This window comes from Hesperophylax consimilis, chromosome 1, assembly GCF_061612785.1.
Source record: "Hesperophylax consimilis isolate HC1 chromosome 1, BYU_Hcon_1.0, whole genome shotgun sequence".
Lineage (NCBI taxonomy): Eukaryota > Metazoa > Arthropoda > Insecta > Trichoptera > Limnephilidae > Hesperophylax > Hesperophylax consimilis.
In genome coordinates, this window is record NC_142836.1 from 31,461,041 (window position 1) to 31,484,734 (window position 23,694).

Here is a 23,694-nt window from a genome sequence, read left to right on the forward strand (position 1 = left end):
TTAATTCTTCAAACTGTCTTAGAAAGTCCCCGATGAATACAGGTTTTGGACTATCGACTAGTCTGCTTGTATCGAGATTATTTCTATGCGACGCGACTAAGCATTGATTGGTAGGTACTTGAAACGGCATTGCAGTATCGATTCTAGGGAATAGCATTCCCATTTGCTAAACCATCGATACATTTACTACGGCATTATTTTATTGTGTCGATAAACTGAGAAATTTAATAAGATAAGTGGCTGGACAACAAATTACACCCCTGATATCTATCCCAATCCCCCCCCCCTACCTATACCACATTACAAAAAACAATCAGTCATGAATCCGTTCCATTTCGATGAACTGAAAAAAAAACAAATTTTCCGCAATAACAAAGGTCTTTGTTTAAAAACATTTTTATTATAAAAAATCCCGAGTGACGTCAGGAGGGGCAACTGGCGTCATTTTTTTAGCTACCAAAATTTATTTATTTTAATGACCAACATTTATTTAATCTGTTTTAAATCGCTAAAAAATTAACCGTAGCTGTAGAGATAATTTCCCATCCCTTAGTAAGTAGGTACCTTCCTACGTCAAAAGTATATTGATATTGTGTGAAAACTTAATCAAACAAAGTGTATTTAAAATTTAAATTAACATTCTATTAAATTTTTGGCTTCCTCCGTGGTCGAGGGGTAAAGTTCTCGAATAGCAAGCCGATGGTCGCGAAGTTAAATCCCGGCGTGCGCAAGTAAATTTTATTTGATGAAAATAAAATAATAGATAGTATACTTGCGGTATGTTCCAGAATGGAAGATACTCTCAGTATCGCCCTGGGGTAAGAGCACCATTCAGAATTAAAATGTTGCTTGAAATAGCTCTAGCCGTGTTTGGTGACCAGTTGTGAATATCCAGGTACTCCCCCACATACTTAATAATATTTGGATGATTTTCGAAGCGCAGTTTTTGTGCAAAATTACCTCAAGGGGGCTAACATACCCCCAATTGAGTAAACCATAGTCCCACTGGCTCCAGATGGTTGGGAGCAGTTGGGACTCTTAAGCGGTATTCATTTTTTTTTAAATCTGACGTAGTCATAGAAAAAAAACGGAAAATCACGTAAATCCCAAATTAATTCAAAGTTAAAACGATCGTTCGAAAGTTTAAAAAAAAAAACAAAATGGTATTCGATAATGGTCTACAAGTGTGATAAGAGTTCGAATTTTTTTCAAAATATTCCAATCTTAATGATAAGCACTGCATTTATTTTAATGTTTCAGTACTTATTTATTTATTAATCTTAAGTTAGCTCACATCTTCGTGTGTGCTAATAGTTTTATAAACATATAAACATGTACATTGTTTGGCAAACATAATCTTTCTTTAAATATTTCACTAAAGTCACAAAAAAGAAACATTAATAATTGAGATAGACATATTTTCTTAATTCATTTTTGAACTTATTAATATTTTCTATCACAGCAATTTCCTTCGGGATTTTGTTATAGAGTTGAACGGCCTGGTACATCAGAGATTTTTGGGTGCTTGTTTTTTTTCTTGTTGGCAATCTAATTTAGTACTGATGTATGTTGAAAGGCTGGAGCATGGAGATTTCGACTTGACTCAAAATATAAGCGATTAGTCATTGGACAATTAATCGTATTTACCTTGCTCATTTAGCTGTGAAGATTATTGATTATACATCGTGCAAATACTGCTGTACTATCAGGTAGCGAGAGAAGAAAACTGGCGTTGATGGGACGGAAAAACTATCAAAAGAGAAAGCGTTGACATTTTTATTGCTGACAATAAATTTCTACTAACAACTTGCGTCAGATTAATGTTTTTAAATCAGTTTTTTTTTTTTTTTTTAATCTTGAAAAAAAATTTAACGATTTAGATAGTCGATGCTATTTGTACTAGTGATGGGCATAATCTCGTTGTGAATGTTTTGTTGTTATAAGAATCATACATTCGTTCGTATGTAAAAGAGTGAACAAATTTTCGTCACCGTTAATTGATGTCTATGTATGTATTCAGACGATTCACTCGAAACGCCATTCGAATATTAAAACGTTTACGAATCGGGTACTTCGATTATATTATTATCAAAGTATACAGCTCATACTCATACAAATTGCTAGCATATGGCATGTTTCAAAAAATTTAATTCCACTTCAGAAAAGAAAATTGCAATGAATTTTAAAAAGTATAATATCAATTTTAATCAAGGAGGTTACATTTTTCATAGTAACGAACTGAAAAACTTTTTAAATAATTGTAAAATACGAATGTTAAAATTCGATGAAAGTGCAAGTACAGTAAACTTGTTGTCCCCTTCGCGCTAATAAAAACAATTAGGTTTCTCATTGAAGTTTTTAAAGGACATCATAAGCACCAATACACACAATCCTATATTTGTGTTGTTTGTTGTTTGAGTCAAATACACATGTGTGACCTGTAGCTCTAACTACCCCATTTTGAAAAGGTGTTCATTGTTCAATACATTGATGAATATATAGGAGTATGTTTTGTGAATCTAAAAATTCAAATTTTTTTGAACAAGAGTCTCAACTGCTCCCTACTGTCCAAAACTAGTGAGAGTGGTGAAGGTGGAGTGAAGGAGATGGAGAGGAGGAAGGTTGCAATTTCAAGCAACGTTTCGATTCTCTGTATAGATATATTACGTGGACATGCTTCAGTGTTTCAAACCTACAATATTATTATTATTGAATGTAGTGTTGTTTGCAGATTGTAAATTAATAACGTTGCATGTTGATATTCATAATAATTGCAGGAAAATCAAGATTGCCTTATTTTATCGGACCATCTTTGATATTAAATTTATTATTAGTTTCATTTCAATAATTCTCCGAATCCGGTCATTATTTTTTACCATTTGCTGATGTTATTCACATATTGTAAATAATTTGGCATGTTGGTGATCAATAAAAATTGCCGGAAAATCAAGTACATAAAATACTTTGTTACTAGATATTTTATTAAATCAAGTACATAATTTAGTTAGCTATGTTTTTAATGTTTATTTATTAAATTCTATGTATGGAATGGGCTCCCTCTTATGTCGGTAAGTAGGTTTTTAACTATTGCGTTTTTTATTTAATTTTGTAACTTCATTTTTTTACAATTAATAATAGTCAATAAAATATTTTAATAATACTTTTGTTTAATAAAAAATATTAAAAAGTTTTTTTTTAAATTAACATTAATAATATTTACCAAAACCCTGATTTTATAATGAAGAGAAAACTTTAAAATTGAGTTTACTCCAAAACATGTTTTTGCAAGTTACCAACTTTTGGCACTAACCCCACGATATGCTATGTTACGAGATACCTATGCTATGTTACTAGATACCTTTATTAAAATAAGTACACAATATGCTATATTACTAGATACCTTTATTAAATCAAATTCATAAGAAAGTAGTGAATAAACTCACTTTTAAGGTTTTATCTTCATTATAAAATTAGGGTTTTGGTAAATATTATTAATGTTAATTTTTTTTTAAATCTTTGTAAATATGCTAGCAATCTGTATGAGTAGGTACTGTGTTTAGCCACCATTCGCTGCATACTTAGATTACTTCCTCTTACCCATCTCCTTTCGCCCTCACCTCCCCCTAATAAACTAATAAAAGTTCAACAACTTTAACAAACACTTTTTATAGGGTTGTGTTCCGCGTGGTAAAAATACCTTTGCAATATTATTATGATGAAATCTAGGTCATAGAAGCTCTATTCAATAACATAATGGTAAATTTATGTGCTAACATAAAACATATATGTTACATCTGCTTTCAGATGGCATATGTCTTATTTGTCTGTGTGCATTGAACCGTGGATGAAATAATGACATACGCATGATATAGAATAGTCAATGTTTGTCGTAAATGATCGGTGTTACATATTCTCGTCATAATAATATTGTATGAAAAGTGAAGCAATCGTTGTACTACAATTTTTAAATTGTGTAAAAATTCTTATTTTCTGATGAAAATCTATCTACATAAATATAAGGCAATGTTCGTTTGTTTTTGCCCTATAGGCTCAAAAACTACTCTACCGATTTTGCTGAAAATTTCAAAGTTTGTTCTTATTAGCGCCAGGAGTATTTACAGAGTTTAGTTTGAAAGGTAGAAGTCGGGAAAGTAAGCGTTCAAAGATGGTTTGAGAGGTAAATATGGAAATACGAATGTTAGAGAGAGCGCGCTAATATAAAAAAACGATAATTATTAAGCGGCAATAAAGAAAATATTTAATAAAATACAACTGGTTTGAAATAGAGCAAAAGTCACTCGACAAATACTTTACTTGCATTTAAAGACACACTGTGAATTACTTCACGCCTATAACATATTAAAGAAGAGAAAAAAACGTGTTTTTAATAATTTTCAGAGCTTACTTTGCGATTTTTTCCATCGAAGGAATTTCATATAGTTAACGTTTTGGAATAACTAATGTATAGATATTATCTTTAAAAATAACCTTTTTTGGGACTTAAAAACTTAAAGAGTTTTATTTATTTTATTAGATACTAAAAATATAAATACACATTAGCGAATATTTAATTATCCAACTAGGAAGGTTTCCCGTTTCAGGACAATCAAATTGATAGGTTATATTCATGTGAAGTAGGTAATGTAACACAAATACATAACAATAAATTCAATCATTGGAGAAATTACTTTTTACATGAAATGAAATACATAAAATTGTGGAAATTATGAGAAATACCAGAGATTTGTTATAAATCCGTAGAAATTGGGGAGTTGACGCATTGAAATGAGATGCGGAGTCAAATTAATGCCCAAATTATGTAGTTTTGTTTACAGGTAACTTTGTGGTATAAAGTAGTGAGTGGTGGAAGAAGTCAGAGACGCCTGAAGAAGATTTCCGGGTTATTTATAAAATAAATAAGATATCAGTTTTACAGTATTTTGATAACTTTGTAGGCGGCCGCAAGATGATCTAAATAAGTAGGTGTAATTTTGTTATTCGGTTGTCAAATTTTTTTATTTGGTTTAAGTCAAACCTAATTGTTTTTTTCTTCATGAAATTAGCGCAGATCCGTTAAAAATCACGGGTTATTATAATTGTAGGCAGTGGTAGCACGTGACTTTTGGGTGAACTTGAGTGCTAATATTACAAAAATGGCATTATTGATGTTGTTATAGCCTAAAACGTCTTATTTTTTTTTAGAAAATTCGTTTTATTTATTTTCAGGAAATCCGTGCGGTGCACGCCAATCTGAAATTACGTGAAAATCTTCATAAAAAAAAATTGAAAAAAAAATTGTTTTGGACTAAACAATATCGATTATGTCGAATTTTAACTGGGGAATGAATAAACTCAAAAGTCACGAGCCGCCACTCATTGTAGGATTTGTGAAATGAAAATGAAAGTTTTTATAATAAATATATTTTCCTTACGATCATTCGTTGCCTTTCAAGATAACAAATGATTTACCGTTCGAATGTTAGTTCATTTGAAAAATTATGACATTATAAAAATAGGTACTAATCGAACAAAAATATAGCACCGCTTATGAAAATGATAGCCACTCAAAAGAATATGTGTGTATGAATGAAAATGCTATAATAACGACTAGCTAAAGTATGTCCACTGAACCTAGTTCAGTGATGTGAAGTCATATAAATTCTAAAGCATCTTTCCTGCTCTTAAACAAAACAAATACAAATTTCGAATAAAGAATCATGAATTAATAAAAATACTGTGGTACCTACTTTATCGCTTGTCTGACTTATGATTTATATACTCATTATCCGTTCTAATTTTGAAAATTAAAGTTCATTGAACTAAAATAAAATTACGCACTATGCAGGGATATTTTACATTATCCCTGCAACAACTGTAATGCGATATCATTAAGAAATATTAGAATAATATAAAAGCTATGTACCTACAAAACATTATTCCCTAGTATTTGATATCCACGAAGTTTCAAAAGATACATCAAATTTACACATTTTGCTTCATTTTTATTTATAATTGTTATGTATTGTGTTAAAAACATTTAATATATTTTTTTAAATAGTAGAAATATTCAGTTTAAAAAGAATTGTTTCAATTAAATCTAATCTCTGGGGATTTATTTTGCCCGGTGACTACTAGACAGACTGCAAAGTTATCCGTGTCAAGCTGTATATTATCTTCAGTGACAGTCCTCAGTTTTTTTAATGAATACAAAGTAAATAATATAATTAAAAACGAATTCAAGATTTTATAGAAAGTTTAATTTAATTTTTGCTCGGTGTGACGTTGGAATACGCGATCGGACGTTCAATAAAAGAATGTCATACAATATAAGAAATTGCACTTCAGTTAACACCAGAAGTGAAAGCAGAAGTGATGAATTTAGTGCACACAATAATATTAGTTAGGAGTGCTTCACTAAAAAGCTCAGCAAACAGATTTGACGATGGGAGAGTATGTGCTTAACTAATAATAATTGTGACAGATTCACACATTTCCTTTTGTTCAGGAAACTTCGTAACTATTCTCTTTTTCAAAGCTACCGGTTACGCTCAGATGTTTTCATATCTTGTTTTGACATTTCAAATCACATGGCATTCGCTATTGAAATTCTCTCAAATGTTAATTTATATACTTTGATCACATACGACATTGTGAAAACCCACTGATTTGATGATAATATTGCAAGGGCAACATTTTCACATTAAAAAAAATATATACCAGTTTTTTTTTTAATTTGGGATGTTATGTTCTTGAATATGTACATGACGTTTCAGATGTAGTCCCCACTGAAATCTCTTTGAAAAATTGAAATATTGGTATAAATCTTTTCATTAAATAAACCGTTTTTTTTATTGAACCTCAAGTACCTATTCATAGCTGACTTACTTACGTTTTAAATTCACTATGTACGTGCACTTATTTTGCTAAACGATCACCGTCTGTAACTTTAAAAGGCCTTAAATGTAAAAAACTTGGAAAGACCTTGGATTTCTGAAAATCTTGATTGAAATGTTACACAATTTAGTCTTTCAATTGAACAAAATCACAACAAGACACACGCAATGTGCAAATAGTACGCTACTCGGATTGGAAATAAAGAGAAAATCGCGCAGGCTGTTGGCGAGACCGAGTCTATTCTATTACTGGTAGAATTGCTGTCAGTGGAATCGTGACGGGAAAATATCGAAACAGAAGAAGAGACTTGAACGGCCAGTGGAGAGGTAGTATAACGAGCACAGTTTCAAAAAGACAGTATTCGTTTAATCTTAATATCCAACACGCCTTAAACCAGAAAGGTGCCTTCAAGCAGGTGCCGCGTTACTGAAGTTGTGTCTCAGTGTCGGGCGGAGGGAATTGCTCTGGCCCAAGCCCAAAGAGGTGTTGTTGTTCCAGTATCCGTGAATGGTATATCTATGAGTCCAGTGTTCCACTCCTATTGGGAAGGTCCTCGTTGGTTGACGTGACCGGTGGGCTGCGGGGTACCGCCTCGGCTTCCAGAGAAATGCTTTCCAACTGTGGCAACTGTCCGCACAACGACTAGTACGAATGCTGTACATTCTGCGGCGTTAAGTCATTGTGCCTAATCCATAACATCAGCGCGCTTCGTGCCTCGCGCATGTGAATAATGTCGCCTCAGCAATCAGCGGATACGCGACGATCACGCTTCGGTGCCTCTCATTCTTATTACAACCTTATAATTACTTACTTTTTTTTAAACTTTCAATTTCAACAAGTTGACACTTATCTAGGTAAATATGTTATACTAGCGCAGACCCGTGAAACCCGCGGGAAATTATTGTAGGATTGTGAGGGTAAAATTAAGAATTAAAAATATATATATTAGCCTCGAATTCAAAAAATTACAACATCTGTTAAAAATTTTAACAAAAGAAATAAAAATTTCAAATGTAAAATGATTAATTATATAAATAAGGATAGTACCTACTTGATCGCTTCACAGTGGACCGTCAGGACAAGCCAGCTTGATTAAATTATTTTATTGTCTTTTATAGAATAAGTGTGTATGTGTAATTGTCATAATTAAAAAGCAGTTTCTCTGATTTTTCAATGATTATATATACCTAGCGTTATTTATGATTTTTGAGGGTGCTGAAATTTCAGTTTTTCCTAGAAAACAATTTGTGGGTGTATTTTGAATAGGGAATTATTGTAATTGTGTAATTGAAATGATTTTTATCATCTAGATCAGGGGTGGGGAACCTTTCGGGGTCATTTGAATTTCTGAAGTATCACCCGTGGGCCGCACCAAGATTTTTGCTGGCGGGGGGAGGGGGTTGTCGGATATATAACTGAATAAAGATATGAATCCGCTACTAGAATTTTAACACATCATTCGGAAGACGAAACTGGTTTAAGCTTGAAATGGTTGACTGGTTTTACATAATATATTTTAATGATTATGTCCTGATTTTATTAATCTCAAATATAAATAACTTACATCTGTAGGGATACCTCTAGAAACATTTGAGTTTTTAGTAATACGTTCATCAAGAATAATTAAAATGTGAGTGTCGATTACACCCATTATTAGTCTTATTTCGCCTTAAAACTACACCAGCACATGAAAATGGTTTCCTTTTTTTCTTTTTCTTCTTATTCTTGGATATTATAACTGCACTTCAAACACGATAATGTTTTCCTCCAAAATGCGTCAGCAGATGAATCCACAAATTGAATTTTATTGTTATATCATGAACACAATACTGGTTTTAACTTAAGGGTTATTCCTCGTTCGATTCCCCAACTTTATTTAAAAATACACCCATACCACGAAAATGCATTCTTCCTATTTTTTCAGGACATAGTCTGCAACCAGAATTTTATAACTGCACTTCAAATACGAGAATGGTTTCAGGGCCGCACCCGGCGGTGCCCGGGGTTATGATCTATACCAAACACTTCAAAAATGTTTGCTATAAACTATAACATCCCCAACTGGGGTAAGTGACGAGAGTTAGGGGAGTGGAAAATCAGTTACTCTGACGAATACACGGAATAGCGCCAAAGGCGAAATATTTTCCATAGTTTCCCCTTAGAGTAGATATTTGTGATGGGTGAAGAGATTGGAGTATAAATTGTTATATTCACAAACGCCTGGAAAAAGCGCAGCAGGTGAATTTTTTTATGGTGTTCCCAATTGGGGTAGGCATGTATTGTGGGCCAAGGGAATGAAATATGAAGCATTACATTCACAAATATGCGGAAAATGCGCCGCTGACGAAAATTTTTCGAATAAAACAAAGCGCAAACCAATAAATTCTTTAGTATTTTCTTAAACGGTAATATTTTAGTTTTGTTTAAAACGGAAAACTTTAAAACATATCAGCTTAACCGGCTAGTAGCTGAGTGGACAAATGTGTCGGATTCCCATCCAGATGTCGCGACTTCATACCACTACAGTCATCCTTCATTGCAGCATTTTCTACTTATGCAAAAATGTGAAATGCTCCAACCATTTCGGAACCTAACCGGGGTACTTCCGACGCAAGGGCCATATGGAAAATTTTATACACAATTCTCCGAGTGTGTCCTCAACTTATAATCGACTGGGGTCTCCCACCTCAAGGTTGAGGCACTAGGCCGGGACCTCTCGGGCTTAACTGGAAGTCCGGCCCCGACCGAGACGACGCTTTACTTCTGTATCAGGCACTAAACATTTTTATAAAAAATAATAGATTTGTAGTTTTGGCGCCAGTTACAAACGTCTTTTTTGTTTAATTTTTTTTTTTCGCCAAATTGTCTAGAGGGCGCCCCTGCCCCCGCCCCTGACTACGCCCATGAATGGTTTCCTTCTTAAATGCATCTGAAGATAAATCCACAACTATAATTTTATCTGAAAGCGAGTTTACAGTTTTATTAGCATTACACTCATAATTTCTTAGTACACATTTAATGTCTTATTAAAACACACTTAATTTATTATAAGTAAAATAATAATAAACTAAAATTAAATCAATAATGGATGATTATTTGTGTCTAAACTGCTTTCTAGTGACGTAGGTGCATACATACGTACCTATCAGCTATTTTATATCTTCCTCTGGGTTTTGTAATAATCTCTTTTTAATTAATCCGTTTTAATCTTAATCCGTTTTTTATTTTTTTTTGTTCGCGGGCCGGACCAAAAATGTTCGCAGGTCGCAGTTTCCCCTACCCCTGATCTAGATTATTTTACTATGAGTAGGCAGAGATTCATATTGAAAAAAAATTTAATAATTTTTTTTGTTGATTTACTAATATATTATAAATTGAAATAAAGTTATGTATGAAATAACATGCATATGAACTAATTTACTTCATTTGTAACAATATTGAACTGAAATATTCAATAATAATTTATCATTATTGCATTTACACATAAATAGTGCTCAAAAATACGAATACCGACAATAAATTTCCACAATTTACATTTGGACATTATTTGGAAGTACTTTAAACATAAAACAAAGGCAATGAGAGCATTTCAAATACTCAAAAAATGAAATCACATTTAAAAACTCTTTTCTGAAAACTGATAAAAGTTGTAGGTACTGGGGTGCATTCGGGTAAGTCGCAAGTCGCGGTATATGAATTATAGTTAACAATAAGGTATTCTATCATTTGAATACAAATTTCAGCCGGGATAAATACGGTAAATGTCTCTTGGGACCTTCTAAGACCCAAACAGTCCCAAATGCCGTGCGCGCATTATACTCTCCTAAGACCATATTTGTCCCAGAACGACCGCACATTATTAAAATGCATATATCTCTCTTCCTCTCATCTAAAAATTAATTATTTCTTTTATGTCAGAAAGAGAACAAAATAGTGCTTGTTATTGTCTTTGAAAAAATGGAAGCTTGTAGAAGGTTCGATCCGTGCAAATCAACAACGTCTCAAGGGTTAATTTAAAATGTGTTTTAAAATATCATGATAAATACCACTTTCAGTTATAAAATTGAATACTTACATTCAACTATTTAAATTTTAGGAATAAAATTATCTTTAAGTATATACCCATTGTAATAATAACCATAGTAAAATTTCAATTAACAACACTGCACATATAAAAATAATATAATCTGTCGATTGAAACACTAAACTAAACTAAAGCACTGCACATAGAAATATAATATATTGTGTCGATTGAAACACTAAACTAAACATAGAAATATAATATATTCTGTAGATTGAAACACTAAAACCGAACTAAAAGGCAGTTAGAAATTGGAGTATCTCATTACCTCAACTCTGGTAACTCGCTGTTCCTGCTGGGTTGGGAATAATTTTGTAATACTTTCAGATATTTTTCTATTCAATTCTTTCGTAACGTGTTCCAATATCGATTGTTTTTTTAAATTATTCATTATTTCATTAACCCCACACAGAAGGTCTTGAGGAAAATTATTTCCCTCATGGCCTATATCAACTTTGGGATGCCGTGTGAAGGGTCTTTTAAGGAAAGGAAGGGGAGAAGGAAGGTAAAAAGTATGAGGGTTGGATAGGAATCTAGGGATCAGTATTTTCAAGAGTGATGGACATATAATCTATCCCTCCCACTGCGGTGCAAGGCGATGGGTAGAAAGACCAGTTGGAGAGGTCAAAGGTTCTCAACAAACCAGCATCTCCCGATCTGGCACGCCACGCAGCTGGTGGGCAGGCGCATCCTGAACACACCTCACCCGATGAACTCGGGCACCCCTGCTAATCCACCAATGTAGCGGACCACTTGGGGCGTCCTATGGCAGAGGTGTTGATTATCCAATAAATGGTTCCCGGGGCGGACCTACCTCCCAAATTGGAATATCGTGTATGACTTTTTTCGAGCTGGCTTGTTCTAAACGGATCCCTAGATTCCTTCCCAACCCTCATACCCTAAAGGGTAAACCTTCTCAGAACTTCCTCCTTCCTTTCCTTAAAAAAATACTCTCCACATATAATCCCAAAAGATGACGAAGGACCTGAGGGAATTTAAAATCAAAAGAGATTTCTATATTTCTAAGAAAATAATGATTCATCCCCTGACTATGATTAAATTCATATTACCACCCGATTGTGAGAAGGGTTAGCGAAGTGTCTTGTATCCTGTGTGGAGTTGTTGTAAAAAAATCAATAGACATTTCTATATTTCTAAGAAAATAATGATTCATCCCCTGACTATGATTAAATTCATATTACCACCCGATTGTGAGGAGGTTTAGAGAAGTGTCTTGTATCTTGAGTGGAGTTGTTGTAAAAAAATCAATAGACATTTCTATATTTCTAAGAAAATAATAATTCATCCCCTGGCTATGATTAAATTCATATTACCACCCGATTGTGAGGAGGGTTAGAGAAGTGTCTTGTATCCTGAGTGGAGTTGTTGTAAAAAAATCAATAGACATTTCTATATTTCTAAGAAAATAATAATTCATCCCCTGACTATGATTAAATTCATATTACCACCCGATTGTGAGGAGGGTTAGAGAGTGTCTTGTATCCTGTGTGGAGTTGTTGTAAAAAATCAATAGACATTTCTATATTTCTAAGAAAATAATAATTCATCCCCTGACTATGATTAAATTCATATTACCACCCGATTGTGAGGAGGGTTAGAGAAGTGTCTTGTATCCTGTGTGGAGTTGTTGTAAAAAAATCAATAGACATTTCTATATTTCTAAAAAAATAATGATTCATCCCCTGATTATGATTAAATTCATATTACCACCCGATTGTGAGGAGGGTTAGAGAAGTGTCTTGTATCCTGTGTGGAGTTGTTGTAAAAAAATCAATAGACATTTCTATATTTCTAAGAAAATAATGATTCATCCCCTGACTATGATTAAATTCATATTACCACCCGATTGTGAGGAGGGTTAGAGAAGTGTCTTGTATCCTGTGTGGAGTTGTTGTAAAAAAATCAATAGACATTTCTATATTTCTAATAAAATAATGATTCATCCCCTGACTATGATTAAATTCATATTACCACCCGATTGTGAGGAGGGTTAGAGAAGTGTCTTGTATCGTATCCTGAGTGGAGTTGTTGTAAAAAAATCAATAGACATTTCTATATTTCTAAGAAAATAATGATTCATCCCCTGACTATGATTAAATTCATATTACCACCCGATTGTGAGGAGGGTTAGCGAAGTGTCTTGGTGGAGGTTTATGTTATGTTTTTATTATTAAAATAAATCATGGTTAGTAATGTTATTATTAATTAATTATTGAAAAAAAATATATCGTGACAGGTATTTCGGCGTTCAAATTTATTATCAAACTGCCGCTAGGCGACATGAAAAAAGGTTTGTAAAGTAAAGCAGGAAAGACAAAGACCAGAAGATCGCCCCAAATAGTTTTTTTAAAGAAGAACGTGAAAGCGACTCGTAATTTATTAATTTAAGATAATAAGCGACTGTAATGCATCATTAACTATGAAATCAGTAGTGTTTAACCAGTTATTCTTTGAAAATTTCTTGATAATGTACTAACAAATGCATTTGGGTAGTTTATTTATATCTAGATAAATCTTTGAAGATTTTTTTGTTGGTGTACACGCGGAATATGATGTAAATAAATAATTTTGTTCGTGTAAAAACACAATTCTTTCAAGAAAGGCATACAAATATTATATTATATTGGTGATTCAATCCAATATTATAGTTGTATTCCTTTCTTGAACGAATTTAGTTTTTTATCAAAACTATTTATTCATATTTATATTTCATGTAATTATGAACGCGTGAGCAGGGCTGGCCCCGTGCCAAACGGCGCCTGGCGCGATTAAAATTTTGGCGTCCCTTGTCAAAACCAGTAGACGCCTAGCACTGTAATCAATAATACAGGGTTTTCCAATAAGAGGTGTTATTTTGATATTCAATTGTAAAATATCAATGGTTTCGTTGCTTGTGTGGCACGTAGCGCCGTCTTGTTGAAAGTAAACGTTGTCCAGATCAATACCATCTAATTCCGGCCATAAAAAATCATTAATCATCTCTCGATAGCGCAATCCATTCACCGTAACTGTTGCTCCAGCCTCATTTTCGAAAAAGTAAGGTCCAATGACTCCGCCGCGCCGGACCATAAACGACACCAAACAGTCACACGTTGAGGGTAGAGAGACTTTTCAACAATAACTGTTGGGTTTTCCGAACCCCAGATGCGACAATTTTGCTTGTTGACGAGGCCACCGAGATGGAAATGGGCCTCATCACTAAAGATGATTTGCATTTGATTCACTCAAGTGAATTTTAATAATTTCAATGCGTTTTTGAAGCGTGTATCGTTACATTTTTATTAATGGCGTAGTTTCTACTTGTCAAATGTCAAAAAATGACAGCTTCAAAAGTAACATCTACCGAAATAGCGGGCTATTCAAAATAACACCTCTTATTGGAAAACCTGTATTATAATTATTTGTATTTTTGTGTAGCGTCATTTTTATGAAAAAATATTTGAAGGACCGCTCGGAGCGGACTGTTGCAATTGCGTCCGCATAAGGCCGGCCCTGTGTGAGATGTGTGGAGATTCACCCAACGCCGAAATATTTTTACAGGAGTTCCTTTTTCTAGAAATATACATATCTGACTAACATTAACCAGTGAAAAATCTTGATGACATTTTGGTATCAGGTGAATTTAATTTTTCAACTAGAAACATAAACAAATCAGCAGGATCTGGACAGTTAGTCGGGTGTGGGTTGGTCGGTTACTTGGCTGGCTAACCAGTAACGTCCTGTGAAAGAATTTTTCAAGTTTTCGAAAAAAAATTAAAAAAAAAAACCGAAAAATGTTACCATAGACTAAAATTTCATTAATATTTTTTTACTCCGAATAATGTCAGGAATCACTGGTTAAATTTAGTCAGGAACATCTCTTAACTATAGATTCCGAATATTTGTGCGTATATTCTACCTTTTTTCCGCGCGCCTTGCAATTACAAAGATGATAATGTTGATATAAGAAAATTATTATACCGTCAAAGGTCATGAATTATTTATACTATGAGACCTTTGTGGGTACATAAAGTTGCTGACTTTGGCCTGAAAATTATGGCTAATAAAAATGGTATTCTAGTGCATTCATTATTTTCTCCTAGTAGGCATTATTTATAAACCTGTGATTAGTAATCATGTACGGGGATGTATTTGCAAATTACCTACCTAAATGATTATTATTTATTACAATAATAATCAGTTAGGTAGGTAATATAGTAGTTTATTACTAGTAAAATTGTATTCTAATGCTTTCATTATTTTCTCCTAGTAGGCATTATTTATAAACCTTTGATCAGTAATCACATACGAGTATGTATTTGCGAATTACCTACCTAAATGATTATTATTATCAATATGTAATAATTTAAAGTTAACAATAATTGTTAAGTTAATTCAAGGCGTTCCGCGCGTTCAGATTGGCGCAGTCATGTCAAGTGTATTTTTTTAAATATTTATTTGAATATATTATTTTTCGTCAATGTATATATTTTTGTATCACCAAAAATAGTAATTTTCATGTAATGGTGTCACGAGTAGCAACGTGCATTTAAGGATCAGCATTTCTGTATTCTCAGTAGACATTCATGTATTTATGTGAACTTTCCGTTAAAAATACATGCAAGATGCCCATTGCATCGCGATTTTCAATATACTAGCGCCATCTGTTGTTACGTTTTAGGCACACGGCAATGGGCACATCGCCTGCGATATTACCGGCTGTGCGTCATATGTTTTTATTTTAGTTGTAGCTTTTGACGGCAGGGCTGTAAAATAAATATAGAAATGAAAGATGGCCGCGGAAGCCATCGGTGGTTAACTTGTTCTTCAAAAAATGTAGAATTTTGCAGAATGTTCTTGTTATAATATAAATCTAAGCAATACTACAGAATAATTATAAGTGAACTGTTGCGATACCCATGGAATTTGTGTAATTGTTAATACTTTGTATGTTGAAAGTGATCGTTTCGCGAGTTTTACTCAATTTCCACCACAAGAAAAAGAAAACTGAGGTAATGTGCTTCCTGATCTATTTTCCGTATAAAGTTATGTTTATTTTTAACATTTTATATGCACTCATCTGTCACCTCATTTTTTTCCCGATGAGTCCACAGTAACAATGAACAGTGTCTATATTTTTAACCAGTTGGCCACAATACATTGCAAGGAAGAATGAAGAAATAATTTCCTTACATAACTGAAATATATTTAAGTTTTCATAGAATTATTAGATTAAATCAACTAATAAAGCACCTGCAATAACAATCTAAAAGCGCATTATATTGATGCTGAGTATTTTCTGGCATCGTTTTAGATTTTTTTGACTATTTTTTGGCTCAAATTCCCACAGCATCGGAACGTCTCGACTTCGCAGATTTTTTTGCGTCTGTAAAAGTAAGTCGTTTATTTTGAAAATATATTTTTTTTATATCGGCAATGAACACAAATAAAATGCTACATAATAAATTTCGATAATTCATTGCTTCGTTCAAAAACATATCAATGACCTTTGTAAGCGTGAGCATTTTTAATTCTCAGATTATTTGCAGCCCGATGCTGAGGACACGAATGCTAACCAAGTGAACTTGAACTATTCTTATTTTTGTCTACGAAAATAGTGCGGTTATTGTTGTTTTTCAAGGATCACAATCATCGTATTATTTTCCCACTCGAATACGTCAAATAATAATCAGATCCATGACATCAGCATTGGGACGAGCGTGAATCATCTCTCGGTCTAAATGCTAAAAGTGTATTTCTCTCGAAAAAATATATTTGCATGTCTTCGGGGAAGGAACTTAATTCATCCAAAACATCATGAGATTTATCATCACTCCTTCCCTGTGAACTCCGTACGGATTTGTATTATTTAGTAAAGCTACCACATTATGTCTGGCTTCCAATAAATAAAGGTTTTGATAGGTAGGACAGTTCGGCGCGATATTTTTAATTGATTTTTACTTATCAGAATCTTACTAGAAAACTATTGGAATATAGATTATATTATGTTTCATTTGCGAAATTTTCTTTCTTTCATAAGATGCTCGCTCCTATGTACGAATCCTATTTTCTAAAGAAATATGATTCTATTTTCGCAAGTACCTGGTCGCTGGAGGAGTAAGTTCCAACGAAAGCAGCTCATCCTACCTAAGTGTGTACCCGTGATATACCAATAAAATTGTATAACTATCCCTGCTTGAATAAGCACTGAATACAAGCACACAGGGCGTGCGTGCTTAGTTTCAATTTATGAAGACATTTGTATGAGTCATTGTTTTGGTTTAATCTCCCGTAGGTATTCAAGTCGGGAATATTTAATTACATACGTGTCGCAGCATCTTAATAATATGTACATGCCTACACAATGAGTGCCTGTAAATTTAATGATTTGGTTCCCATTCACCGGTGTTTGGCCGCCAGATTTGTTAATGGTGCGTTCCTCCCATCATCAGTCAACTCTACTTAAACTTCCAAACGCCTAAAATACTATCTTATAAAGCTGTTAAATTCATAAGCAATTCAATACATCGTTTAAATTACAACCAAGTTATTAAAATTTTAACCTTTTTAGCGTATTTATTTAAAATATACATAAACGTGCGAATAATAAACATACGTTATATTATTGTAAACAATGTTTAAACGTTATATAGGTTATTCCCCGAGAATTTGATAACGGATATCTAACCAATTAGGTAGGTTTGTTATCTATGAGTATAGTGAAGTTGGCACCACTGGAGGTTATCCACCGCTTACCCGCCCTGGTGTAACAGATGGTTACTCCTTCAGGGCTCTAGTTGGCACCATTTAAATATGAACCTACGTATTTTTATCGTTTTGTTACTGTTTTCACATCTAATGGTACGTATGCATTTGCGAACCGAACCACCAATTACGGGAACGAAGCAACTGCAAGCGGCGTTATGCGCCATTCGCGGTTGCTTCGTTCCTTTCCCATAAGTTGAGATTCAACTCGGCAGTTCGGCTCGCGTATGTATACATAGCATAACGTATAAATTTATATTGCAATAATTAATAATAGGTTTATGCGATCCAGTACGATGTCAATATCAATATTTATGTCCACGTTTAGATTTTATACCGTTTAGTATAACAGACCCTCATAAAATCGGGAAATATAATATTTCAGCCGTGTCTGTCATACTGAAGATTATTTTAGTGTTCCCAGTTTCCAGTATTGTAGGAAGCACATATATTAAACTAGATTGATATTCCTATAATGTAAAGTCGATCTCCTATCTAAGCCTATTGGTCTTTACAAACTCACATAGCGTTTTATGGAATAATATACTAGGAGAAAAACTCTGAAACTGATAGAATGGAATAAAGGCTTTGCAACACCAGTAGGAATTATACATTTGGTAAACAATGCCTAGGTCGGCAATATAAAAACGCACATAGCGTTTCGTGACTAATTTCTATTTAATTATGAACCCTGTTACGAGAGATAATAATTTAATGTTCTTTTGTAGTCTGCCGATCTGAATAAAGGTGACTGATCGCCGCAATAAGGTCTCTCTATCTCGTGTTGTTGACCACAACCTGACTTACTTACTTATGACCACAACCCCAATTTATTTATTTTCTTATCGCTTTGCTTTTATTTGTTTCTTTCCAAGAATGATATTGATAATAACGAAATTATATTATGTGTTTTACTGGCTAGATTTTTGCTGTTTTTCTTCTGTGCTGTTACATCCTCCCCACGAAGGGGTGGAAGAAGCCCCTGTCCCCGCCTTTCACGAGTGGTGCCTTTTTTGTCTATCTTTTCTAAGTTTTTAGCTTCCTGCGCTGTCCAAAGCGCCATCCTTGACGTAGCAGTTAAAGGGAATATTCAATTCGACCCTGATCTCCGGTTCTCCTGTGGTCCTGTCGGCTGGAGTGAGTTACTTAGTCCCCAGGGTTCTTCGGAAGTCTCTTCTTCAATATCCCTCCGTCTTCACAGGGGTCATGTCTGGCCATTGGCCACTGGCTACTGTACTGCCGGGGATGTTGTGAAGGGTTCGAAGGACCACCTTCCCGTTCCTCACAGCACAGCCTGTGGCTTTCAGAAGCTGTAGATGTGTTGTACGCTGCCACACTGAGATAAATGAGTATTGCTAATTTATTAAAAAACTCGACAAATTATTAAAAATCCGGTTAAGAGATTAGCAGTATGTTTTACAGTAAATTTTCTCAATGCATGGAAATTTTGTTTATCCACTCTATTTTCTTCTTCTAATGATTGTTCCTCTTTATAAAAGTTGTATCTCCACTATCTTAAAGAACAAGAACAAACTGCCTTGGATGAGAACACGCAAAAGTTTTTGGTATATGTATATAAATGTATATTGTGCCGCATTAAGTGTTGACGTGAGAACCGATCGGGGACCCATCTGGTCCTTAAAACGGTTCGGGAAAGTGGTGGGTGCACTCGACAGTGACCACAACCCATTTATCTCCTTGAGCTGTCATAATTGTCACATTGACAGTTTTCGTTTGCGCGTGGCATTCCACATTGGAAACAGTCGGAAACCTCTCGAACAATGCAATGCAAACAATCGGATCGAAGTTCTCGGCAGAGTCTCACCTCGCGGGCTCCCACGGCCTCCGCCCCCGCGCCACGGGTCGCCCCCGCTCTCCCGGCGCCGCTGTACGCCCCCGCCCTCCTGCCTGCTTCCTTCCAGAGGGCCCGGACTCCACAGACAGGTGGCATTAGCAGATATGCCTTCCTTGATCCGATGCCCGATAAATCAACTTAATAGCCGGCTCAATAAACCCGACAAGAACCTACATACTATAATCACCGTGTATTATATATTATATGTTCAGTTTACCTACTGAGAGTATTTGGTAGAAAATGTATGCTCCGCTGTTTTTAACATTTGGCGAGATCTAGGTTTTGGGAGGGAGGGTGAATTTGTAAATTAAATCGAAGCCGCCTGCGATAACTGCTAATTCCGACACTAGACTCTACAATGCTACCTCTTCACTCAGCATATCGCGCCGTTGTTGCTTATGTCATTATTGATTGTGTAGTAGCTGCGTTTGCAATTACCAGATCTATTCCACAGCTACTAAACGATGATGGTTGATGGTTCGCCTCGCAATCTTTGACTCTTGATACAAAATAGGCGAGCAGGTCAACCACATTCTCAAACTGAGATCTCTTGGAGTTCGTTTGTTATGAATTTGTTGATAGTTGTTTATGATAATGAAACATTGCTTCTGGTGACATAACCGCGGCAACCGAACGAAAACAATATTGGGTGCCACCAGCGCCTGTGACCGGTAATCGTGCGGAATGCACATTGACATTCATTCCATGCAGACACAGACTATATTGCGGTTAGTTGACTGACTGCTGGGAGGAAAACAATGTTGGATGCGACCTGCGCCTGTGACCCGGTAGTCGTGCGGAAGGCACATTGACATTCATTCCATGCAGACACAGACTATATTGCGGTTAGTTGACTGACTGCTGGGAGGAAAACAATGTTGGATGCGACCTGCGCCTGTGACCCGGTAGTCGTGCGGAAGGCACATTGACATTCATTCCATGCAGACACAGACTATATTGCGGTTAGTTGACTGACTGCTGGGAGGAAAACAATGTTGGATGCGACCCGCGCCTGTGACCCGGTAGTCGTGCGGAAGGCACATTGACATTCATTCAATGCAGACACAGACTATATTGCGGTTAGCTGACTGACTGCTGGGAGGAAAACAATGTTGGGTGCGACCTGCGCCTGTGACCGGTAATCGTGCGGAATGCACATTGACACTCATTCCATGCAGACACAGACTATATTGCGGTTAGTTGACTGAGTGCTTGGATGAAAAATTATAATACATAATATATTATATCCGTTCTCCCAGGCTCGTTGCAATGTTTCATTTTAGTCCGTGAAAACAGAAAGTGTCCGGAAACAAAACTTTTTTGCGTGGATTATGCGATTTTTGCTTTGCTAATGGGTAGTAGGTTTGGCATTATTTAATAATAGGAAGGAAGATTTTTGTTGAAAATTTTCTATTTACATCTTAGTTTATCATATAGTTTATATGTATCGTATAAATAACGTAATCTAGACTTGAAGTTTACTCGAAACAGACAATATGTACCAACGTATCAACACTTTACGAAAACGCACGAATGACTTCATAACATGTGCTGTTATTGTTATTTTTAAATATTGTCATTGATTACATTAAACTGTCGAATATATCATCCACTTGATAAAAAACAGACGCACTTTTGCTTTTTATGTGCTGATTTTTTAAACAAATGGGTTATATTAATAACATCGGGTCCTGGATTTTTGCTCTAATAATAGTTACTTAATTTAAAGTATAATGAAAATGTCTGCAATTAATGTATGAATTAATTCATTACTAATTTGTATGAAAGTAATTGAAAAATACGGATTTTGTAGTTTTCTGCAAGAGTTAGGAAAGAGCTTTCAAAAAACAAAATATAATATTAGGTAATTATTTTAAAATTAATTAAATATTAGTGAAGTAAACCTCGTCTCTAAAGTTCACCCATCCACCATGCGATTCCGTGGTAATTTAACATATCTTTAAAAAGTCATAAAAGCTATAACATATAAACCTAACCTGTTTAATCTAGTTTTTGTTTCACCGCTTTTTATAGGTGTTTTGAATTGTCATTTTGATGAGTTATCCGGTCACCTCATTGTGCACAGTTTCATACCTACCGCATACTTCGCACCTTTGTATAAATTAAATTTATAATATTATTGTGCATTGCGTAATAATAAATGTACTTTGTTATGTGGAGCAAGTCACCCGTCAGTCAGTTGTACTTTTACAAATTTTCATGTTTTGAATGAGGTCAAATGCATACAATGCTACATTGAAAAAATACCTGATAATGCAACTGTCGCAATCACTAAATGCAATCGTTTCTACGTACTCATTTATATTCGGAAGAATGCTCGAGTTATCCACTGAACCGATTTCGAGCGATCGCTTGTCTTGATACGCCTTATTTACAGAACCTAAAATATGGGATAAACGGCGAAATCTAGGTGAATCCATTGACTTTAAACCTCAATAAGCAGTTTGATATATTTCCATATTAATAATATGGTAAATGTGTATGACACCAATCGTTCGCAAAATAAGCAAAAATGTTAAACATTTATTTAAAACTACCATAGACATATGAATATTAGTAGACCTGCCCTAAGTGATTAAAAGCGTATTATCCCCACTCCCCATACCGGTTCCATTGGAGCCGGCTGTGCTCGCGTATGGCCTCAAGTGAAATTTGAAAACGTGACGTCATCATTCTTGTGCGAACTATGGTCGAGGCATCATCGGTTCATTTTACGAAATAACACGGCAAAATGTTGACTTGTACTATGAAAACTTGTAAAAATAGATGTGAAAAAGAGAATAAACCCAATTGTCGTATTACATTCCATATATAAGCATTATTTTACTTTATTTTAAGCATATTCACATCGTATAATATAGATCAGTTTTAGAAACATATACTATCACATCGAGAAACGTCTGGACGCGAAACACAAAGCTGGTTGGTTGCTGGGAAGTAAATTATGAACATTTATAAAAGTGTCTTAACTAAATACTTAAACGAAATATTTGACTCTGAAAATACAACCGAATTTTTTTGCCGAATTTGGACTTCGCAAATTTGTTCATAACGTGGCGAGTAATTTGCGCTCCCATGTAAAAATGTCTATTCATTCAAAAGCAGGTTTTACTTTTAAGAAGTAAATGGTGATATTATAATGCGAGATGCCTATTTACTGTCAGATTGATTTATTGACGAATCACAGTCAGCCTTACTCCCTTCGTTCTTCAACAGTTGATTTTACCCCTCGCCATTATCTTCTCGTCTATTAATTCCTATGTCTGTGAAAACTACCTATATCCCGCCACGCGTTGCTATAGCTCAGCCTGTCTTGCAGATAGAGAAACAATAGCGCGTGTTATTTTGTGTCCAACAGATGGCGCTATTTTGAAAAAAAAACATTCGCATATTCAAATGCAACGTTGTGTCAAAATTTTAAAGCAGTCGGTGAAGATCTTTCGGAGTTTTAAGATTTTTAACAAACTCACATTTACATTTATATAGATTAAAGCTGCTGCCAGACGCAAAGCTCACATCAAAAGTTAATGTACAGCGCATCATCTTTTCTACCGACACACGACGCTATCAAATATTTCTTCCTATGGTAGGAGAGGGGGTCAGTTGAATTCGAGAGCGGCCGAGGAACATAATTTCATCTGTCAAAGTGACAACTTTACTTACTGACAGCTTGAGCACGTTTTCGAAATGGATGATACTTGTCGCCTATTGCTGGATCTGTTGGACAGCTCATCCTCAGATGATGATGTCGCCAACTATATAATTATAAATGCTATTTATAAACTTTTTAGATTTTAAACAATCTGCGCGTAAATAGCGCATTTTCACATAACCTGACATAACCTCTCCGTCGAATCAGGAAATTCGCAGTTCGCACGCCGATCGACGAAAGCGACATATAATAAATTATTGTAAAATAAGCTCAACTTTCGTCCAAGCCGTCCAACTTTTATCAAAAAACCGAATGATATTACCATATAAACATACTGAGATTAAAAATATGATTAATTTTGAAAGGGCGAAAATTTGTTTACTTCAAATTCAAATATTGATTATATTTATATTTTAAATATATGTT

The 23,694-nt window shown here is 34.6% G+C and overlaps 2 protein-coding genes across 10 annotated transcripts in view; one reads left to right on the forward strand and one right to left on the reverse strand.

The window, feature by feature from the left end:
* Positions 1-7,131, reverse strand: part of LOC149426638 (uncharacterized) — a 77,099-nt gene extending 69,968 nt beyond the window's left edge. Inside the window, exon 1 of the mRNA XM_089637780.1 lies at positions 6,890-7,131. The gene's annotated coding sequence lies outside the window, so the exon portion shown is untranslated. The remainder of the gene's footprint in view (positions 1-6,889) is intronic.
* Positions 7,132-15,774: 8,643 nt separating this feature from the next.
* The window catches only part of Nuak (Nuak family kinase 1), a 79,739-nt gene continuing 71,819 nt past the window's right edge, over positions 15,775-23,694 (forward strand). For all 9 annotated transcript variants that reach the window (XM_089632475.1, XM_089632404.1, XM_089632412.1 and 6 more), the window contains exon 1: positions 15,775-15,987. The gene's annotated coding sequence lies outside the window, so the exon portion shown is untranslated. The remainder of the gene's footprint in view (positions 15,988-23,694) is intronic.